The sequence below is a fragment of the Triticum urartu genome, chromosome 3 (assembly GCF_003073215.2).
Source record: "Triticum urartu cultivar G1812 chromosome 3, Tu2.1, whole genome shotgun sequence".
Classification (NCBI taxonomy): Eukaryota; Viridiplantae; Streptophyta; class Magnoliopsida; order Poales; family Poaceae; genus Triticum; species Triticum urartu.
In genome coordinates, this window is record NC_053024.1 from 423327558 (window position 1) to 423336032 (window position 8475).

The window sequence follows — 8475 nt, forward strand, 5'->3', positions numbered from 1 at the left end:
GGCAGGCGGCGGGGGCGGCGGTGGGGTGCTGCATGGCAGAGAGGCGTCACGGGGGAGTTGGGGAGGGGGGTTGCACGGCGGGGTGCCTGGTGCTGCGTGACGGTGAGCCGCCGGAGGCTGCGCACGGTGGTCACCAGGCAGCAGCTGGATTCGTGGCCGGAGATGAGGCAACGACGGCAGCGCACGGGGTTGGTGCAGGCCCGTACCCGATGCCCGGCCTCCAGGCACCTGAAGCACAGGCCGGCGACCTCCTTGGGCGATGGGCTGCGACGGTGGCGATGGGAGGGAGGGGTGGCCGCGCGTCGTGCGCGCGGGCGACAGTTCCTCCGCCGCGGCTGCTGGAATCCATCGGCGTCGAGCACAGGGCCTCCATTGACGCGGTGGACCTCCGAGCGTGGTCCCAGGCGAGCGGCGGCCGGAACGCGGGCGGCCGACGCGGTCGAGCGGAGCGGCACCAGGGCCGAGGAGGCAGGGGCCGGGCGCGGCGCGACCGGCGAGGGGGGGAGCGTGGGGCCGGCGGGGTGCTAACGGCCTCGCGGTAGGAGCGCGAGTCAGAGGACTCGCCCGCAGAACCGCTCCAGTGGATGCGACCGTCGGGGCTGGAGTCGCCGGAACGGGCATCGGCGGAGGCCATGTCTAGGGGGGAAGGGAAGGGTAGGGAAGGAGGGCTACCGGTGGGGATTCGACGGCGGCGAGGCTGGTGGGGGGCTAGGCTAGGCTAGGGAGCGGGTAGGGGAGCGGGACTGCTTCAGACAAAAGTCAGTACCTAGAACTCGCCAATTGGAGTTCTGGGCCGCCTGCTCAGCAGCTGGCCCGAAACTCGGGGACTACACCCAGTGGGTGCGCTGGCGCGCCCCCACAAAGAGGAACAAGAAAACAAAGACAAAGGAGAAAGCATACCCGGATGGCTGCCCGCGACACCAGGTGCGCCTTGGTGCAATTCTGGGTAGCGTCGCTCTCAGCTCGCAGCTTTGTCTGGACATCCAGAAGCGCCTGGTTCAGCGGGCCCGTGCCGCCTCCTCACACCCACCCAATGGGCGCGGCGCTTGTCGCTTCAGCGTCTGGATCGTCGAGCTGGCGGTGCCGGTCTCCAAGGGGCGTGGCGCCGAAGTCGCCTTCTCAAGACAGCGGCGCGTTGGCGAGCCGACTTGAAGGAGTAGCCTTGCCACGGCCTCATCTTTAGTCGGCGGCAAGGGCGGGCCCGCCGGCTGTTTGCCTTGCGCGCTCCTAGACGGCGGGGGGGGCGGCGGTGGCGGCACGACCGCGTCCGGCATGGAGGCGTCGCCGCTGCTTCTCTCCATGATCGGGAGCTCGCCGCCGGCTTCCCCTGACTGCCCCGTGAACTCCGGGGGCGGCGGCACAGAGTTCAGAGGGGTGACGAACACCGTCGGCTGCCGATGCGCAACTTCCTTAGCCTGCCGCCTTGCCGCAACGGCGGCCTCGGCCTCCTCCAGCTTTTTCAGGGCGGAGGCCTCCGCCTTCTCGGCCTCCGCTTTCTCCCGGCGGGCGGCCTCTTCCTCCTCGCGCTTCTCCTGCGCGTTCCGCTCTGTCGGTCAATCCGCCGAGTAGTGGCAGACGTCTCCGCCGACCCCATAACGGAGGCGGTGGCAACCCTCTCAAGAGTGAGGGGAGCCCTGAAGTGAGGGAAGCATATGAAAGACTCAGACAAGATCAACAAAGAGAAAATAAAGATAAGGGATGGAGGCGCTTACGCAGAGACCAGCGGCGGCTTCTTCATTTCCTTGCGGAAGCGGTTGGCTTTCGCGGCCGCCTCTTCCCGCTTGGTCACGGCGGCCGCTCCCTTAAACTTCTTCGACTGGCCACCAAGCATACTCAGCCTGGCCCGGCGCTTCTTTGCGCCGCCTTGAGCGTCCAAGACGGCGGAGGAACTCGCGCCTGGCTGGCCAGCCTTTGGCTGGTGACGCGGGGCAACTTCCCCCTCAGCATCGTCATCAGGCCAGTCGGCGAAAGTGGCCGTAGGCCTGGAGCCGCCTGCTTCCCCTCCTCCTCCCTCGGCGTCGGCCTCCATGGCCGCCGCCCCCAAGTCAGGATCGTCGACGTCGCTCTCCGCCCGATCGGGGACAAACTGACGAGTCGGCCCCATGGTGCCGGCCGAAGGAGGGACGAGAGGGTTCTGATTCAGAACCAAAACGGTCTGACTGGACAAGTCGGACTCGGCAACAAAAGAAATAGAAGAAGAGGGAAGACGACTTACAATAGGCGGGGGGTTGGCGCGTGAGTACAGCTCATTGCCGAATCGCCAATCCACCGAGAGACCGCAGTTCGCGATGTAGTTCACCGTGTTCGCTACCTCCACGTGAGGCTTGTCCTTGGAACACATCCGACTCGGGTCCCGATGACCGCTCATCTGGCAGATCAGGTGAGGTCGGCCTTGGAGTGGGAGGACTCGGCGCGCCACGAAGGCGGCCAGCAAGTCAACCCCGGTCAATCCCTCCGACTATCAGCAGTCGGAGTCGCGCGACGGCGGCGGCACCAGCAGGAGACAACGTCTTGGCTCGGTGTGACCAGCTGGGGAGCCTTCCAGCCGGTGCGCCGGTTCGTAAGCCGGCAGGTTGACCCAGTCGCCTTCTGGGGTGACGTTCTTCACATAAAAGTAGGACCGCTGCCACATCTTCACCGACTTAATCAGCGCGATGGTGGGAAAAGGGTTGTCGGCCACTGATCTCCGCATCGCGATAAACGCCCTGCACTGGGCCGGCACGCCGGCGACGTGTGTGCCAAGCTTGGACTGGAAGAACTCACCCCAGAGCTCGATGGTGGGGAGGACGCCGAGGAATCCTTCGCACAGGGTGGCTAAGGCAGCCAGCAGCACCACCGTGTTCGGAGTAAGGTGGTGCGGCTGGAGCCCGTGGAACTCCAAGAAGGAGCGGAACAAGCCGCTCGCCGGCAGCCCCAGTCCACGCATAAGGTGCGAGCGGAATATGACCCGCTCGCCCTCCTCCGGCGCCGGCGATATTTCCCCCTCCGGCGCGAGGCGGACCCGCACTAAGCCCCTGCCGGGCAGCCGCCGTGTCTTCTGGAGGATCTCGACATCGTCGTCATCGACCTCGGAGCCGTCCCACACTCCGGAGCGCACAGCAGGAGGCGCGGCGGCGGAGGAAAAGCTCATCGCTGCGGGCGCGGCGTGGTTCAGAGTAGCGGCGGCGAGAGGAAGAAGAAGCAAGAAGGAGCGTAAGGGAGTAGGAAGGATGGGCGTGCGTGCTTCGCCGCCCCCCCTCCCCCCTCCCCCCGCCTACTTGTAGGCTTGTGGGCTGAGAAGCCGAGGGGGCGGTCGTGGGATTAACTGCGCCCAGGACCCCACCACCCCCACAATTTACCACACGAAGTTACCACATGCAATAACCGCGCGGGAACCCCAACCGTCCGCACGGCCACAACGGATCTGTTCACATGCCGAGGCGCGGTAGTGGCGGGCCCCGCCTGTTGGCCTGTCCCGCCGCGCGTGTGGGTGGGCAGACTAGCTCAGCCACGTGGCGCCTCGTGACAGGTCCACAACGGGCGGCCACCCGGAAGCTTATCAGGCACGCCGCCTGGACTCCGCCGCGGCGTTCAAACTTTTTAGGGGCAAGTCGGCCTTAAGCAAGTCCGGCTCCAACTAGTCGGCTTGATAGAAGACGGCTAGCGAGGCCCAGATCCAACCACCGGAAAGAAGAAACTATTGAGGCTCCTCGACATATCACCCTCGGTACCTCACCAGCTTCGGGGACTACTGTCGGAGTAATGGGCCACGGGTAGGCTAACCCAGGCCCAGAACCTTTCAAGGCATCGGGGCAGGCTGCACCCCTCAAGTCCTCAGGACGAAGAGCGGCCTTCCGAGAGTCGGCTGCGAGGCATCCGACTGCCCACTCGCGGCCGAGTCCCAGGGACGACTTCAGGATGAGCCGACTCCTGACTGGCGACTTCCAGAGAAGCCGGCCTTGGGGAGTCGGCCCGCGATGCCAACAACCCCCATGCCCTCATAAAGAGGGACGGGACGGGGAGTGGCCACAGTAAGGTCCACTCCCACCCCTTTCCAAGGGCAGGCATGGCTACAGTACGCCGTACCCGCGGAGATCTCCGCGGGGCGCGACACTGTTGCCATGCCGGCCCTGATGTCAGCCCCAGAGGGCGGAGTCCTGTGCCCACGACGGCCTGCCGGTACGACCCAGGGACGACGGGTCCCACTAGTCGGCGGGCGTACGGAGGACAGCGAGAGCGCCACCAGTCGGCCCGGTTGGGAGTCGGCCCCCAGGAGTCGGCCGGCCCCTCCCACGGGCCCCACGTGCCATTAACCAGACGTGACAAGGAGTGGCCACAGTGATCGCCCGCCAGACCGAGCCCGTGTCATTAGAGGCACGGCTATAGTAATCTACGGCCGGCAAGACCCGCCCGCGGCGGACGCGGCCTGTCGGCTCCGTACCAAGCCAGTCGGCGGGCCCCAGGAGTCCGCGGATAAGACGGCGGCCAGAGAGACTGATGGCTGGGCCCGCATCCAGCCGGATTACCATTGTACCCCTGGGGGGTAGGCCTATATAAACCCCCAGGGCACCCATGCAAAGGGTTGGAATCCATTAGCACTAGACCAGATCATATAGGAAGGAGAGAGCTAGCCTAGCCTTCTCCTACCTCCAGGAAACAGCTCAAGGAGCAACCGTGTACACACTTTGCCATAGTGATCATGCGGAGACCCCGCAGAGCAGCAGTAGGGGTATTATCTCCACGGAGAGCCCCGAAGCTGGATAAGATTCGCTGGCGTGCATGCCTTCGCCTTATCCCGTTTCCAGGCACCGGCGACGTTCTACTCGCCCCCACCATGATAAACCATCCTTTGGCATATGTCGCACCCAACCCCCGACAATATTATTCAATAAGATTTCAGCTTCATCTGGTGTTCTTTCCCTGAAAAGAGAACCAGCACAACTATCCAGGTAATCTCTGGAAGCATCGGTTAGTCCATTATAAAAGATATCAAGTATTTCATTTTCCTTAAGAGGATGATCAGGCAAAGCATTTAGTAACTTGAGAAGCCTCCCCCAAGCTTGTGGGAGACTCTCTTCTTTAGTTTGCACAAAGTTGTATATTTCCTTTAAAGCGGCTTGTTTCTTATGAGCAGGGAAATATTTAGCAGAGAAGTACTAAATCATATCCTGGGGACTACGCACACAACCAAGATCAAGAGAATTAAACCATATCTTAGCATCACCCTTTAATGAGAACGGAAATATTTTAAGGATATAAAAGTAGCGAGATCTCTCATCATTAGTGAACAGGGTAGCTATATCATTTAATTTAGTAAGATGTGCCACAACAGTTTCAGATTCATAACCATGAAAAGGATCAGATTCAACCAAAGTAATTATATCAGGATCAACAGAGAATTCATAATCCTTATCAGCAACACAGATAGGTGAAGTAGCAAAAGCAGGGTCAGGTCTCATCCTAGCATTTAGAGATTGCTTATTCCATTTAGCTAATAACCTTTTGAGTTCATATCTATCTTTGCAGGCTAAAATAGCTAAAGAAGCTTCTTGATCAAATAAATAACCCTCAGGAATAACAAGTGATTCTTCATCATCACTTTCATCTTCATAATCAGATTCAATATTTTCAATCTCTCTAGCCCTAGCAAGTCGTTCCTCAAGAAAATCACCAAGTGGCATAGTAGTATCAGGCATAGAGGTAGTTTCATCATAAGTATCATGTATAGCAGAAGTAGCATCATCAATAACATGCGACATATCAGAACGAATAGCAGAAGCAGGTTTAGGTGTCGCAAGCTTACTTATAACAGAAGGTGAATCAAGTGTAGAGCTAGATGGCAGTTCCTTACCTCCCCTCGTAGTTGAGGGATAAATTGTTGTCTTAGCGTCTTTCAAGTTCTTCATAGTGTCCAGCAAATATAAATCCCAAGTGACTCAAAGAATAGAGCTATGCTCCCTGGCAACGGCGCCGGAAATTAGTCTTGGTAACCCACAAGTATAGGGGATCGCAACAGCTTTCGAGGTTAGAGTATTCAACCCAAATTTATTGATTCGACACAAGGGGAGCCAAAGAATATTCTCAAGTATTAGCAGCTGAGTTGTCAATTCAACCACACCTGGAAACTTAGTATCTGCAGCAAAGTATTTAATAGCAAAGTAATATGATAGTAATGGTAACTGTAACAAAAGAGTAACAAAAGCAAAGTAATGTTTTTGGTATTTTGTAGTGATTGTAACAATAGCAACGGGAAAGTAAATAAGCGTAAACCAGTATATGGAAAGCTCGTAGGCATTGGATCAATGATGGATAATTATGCCGGATGTGGTTCATCATGTAACAATCATAACATAGGGCGACACAGAACTAGCTCCAATTCGTCAATGTAATGTAGGCATGTATTCCGAATATAGTCATACGTGCTTATGGAAAAGAACTTGCATGACATCTTTTGTCCTACCCTCCCGTGGCAGCGGGGTCCTAATGGAAACTAAGGGATATTAAGGCCTCCTTTTAATAGAGAACCAGAACAAAGCATTAGCACATAGTGAATACATGAACTCCTCAAACTACGGTCATCACCGGTAAGTATCCCGATTATTGTCACTTCGGGGTTAAGGGATCATAACACATAATAGGTGACTATAGACTTGCAAGATAGGATCAAGAACACTCATATATTGATGAAAACATAATAGGTTCAGATCTGAAATCATGGCACTCGGGCCCTAGTGACAAGCATTAAGCATAGCAAAGTCATAGCAACATCAATCTCAGAACATAGTGGATACTAGGGATCAAACCCTAACAAAACTAACTCGATTACATGATAAATCTCATCCAACCCATCACCGTCCAGCAAGCCTACGATGGAATTACTCACGCACGATGGTGAGCATCATGAAATTGGTGATGGAGGATGGTTGATGACGACGACGACGAATCCCCCTCTCCGGAGCCCCGAACGGACTCCAGATCAGCCCTCCCGAGAGGTTTTAGGGCTTGGCGGCAGCTCCGTATCGTAAAACGCGATGATTTCTTCTCTCCTATTTTTTTCTCCCCGAAAGCAGTTATATAGAGTTGGATTTGGAGTCGGGGGGCTTCCAGGGGACCCACGAGGTAGGGGGGCGCACCCCCCACCCTCGTGAGAAGGGTGTGGACCCCCTGGTATTCATATTTGGCGAGAATTTTTTATTATTTATTGTAAGATATTCCGTGGAGTTTTAGGTCATTCCGAGAACTTTTGTTTTCTGCACATAAAACAACATCATGGCAATTCTGCTGAAAACAGTGTCAGTCCGGATTAGTTCCATTCAAACCATACAAGTTAGAGTCCAAAACAAGGGCAAAAGTGTTTGGAAAAGTAGATACGTTGGAGACGTATCACCTACTAGATTGATCTTTCTTGCAATGGGATAAGTGCTTCGCTTTGGGTTCAATCTTGCGGTGTCCTTTCCCGGTGACAGTAAGGGCAGCAAGGCACGTATTGTATTGTTGCCATCAAGGATAACAAGATGGGGTTTTCTTCATATTGCATGAGTCTATCCCTCTACATCATGTCATCTTGCTTAAGGCGTTACTCTGTTTTTAGCTTAATACTCTAGATGCATGCTGGATAGCGGTCGATGAGTGGAGTAATAGTAGTAGATGCAGGCAGGAGTCGGTCTACTTGTCTCGGATGTGATGCCTATATACATGATCATACCTAGATATTCTCATAACTATGCTTAATTCTGTCAATTGCTCAACAGTAATTTGTTCACCCACCATAGAATACTTATGCTCTTGAGAGAAGCCACTAGTGAAACCTATGGCCCCCGGGTCTATCTTTATCATATTGATCTCCTACTACTTATTTACTTTGCTATTTACTTTGCCTTTATTTTACTTTGCATCTTTATCATAAAAATACCAAAAAATATTATCTTATCATATCTATCAGATCTCACTCTCGTAAGTGGCCCTATAGGGATTGACAACCCCTATTTGCGTTGGTTGTGAGGATTTATTTGTTTTGTGCGGGTACGAGGGACTCGCGCGTAGCCTCCTACTGGATTGATACCTTGGTTCTCAAAAACTGAGGGAAATACTTACGCTACTTTGCTGCATCATCCCTTCCTCTTCGGGGAAAACCAACGCAGTGCTAAAAGAGGTAGCAGTGTTATTCGTCGCAAGTTTCTTCATTCTAACAATCTTTCTGAGTTTCTTGACTTGACTGATATTCATGGACATCTCATTTGCCCATATGCAAAATAGGTCGAACATTGGATCTAAGCCTCTTACAGCAGGACCTACATGTGCAAGACCAAATTGTAAGAAACCTAAATATTAGAATGATTCCTGCAACAACACAATAATGTGTGATGTCTACTACGCAACTTTATTCTTGTAGACACGTGTTGGGCCTCCAAGCGCAGAGTTTTGTAGGATAGTAGCAATTTTCCCTCAAGTGGATGACCTAAGGTTTATCAATCCGTGAGAGGTGTAGGATGAATA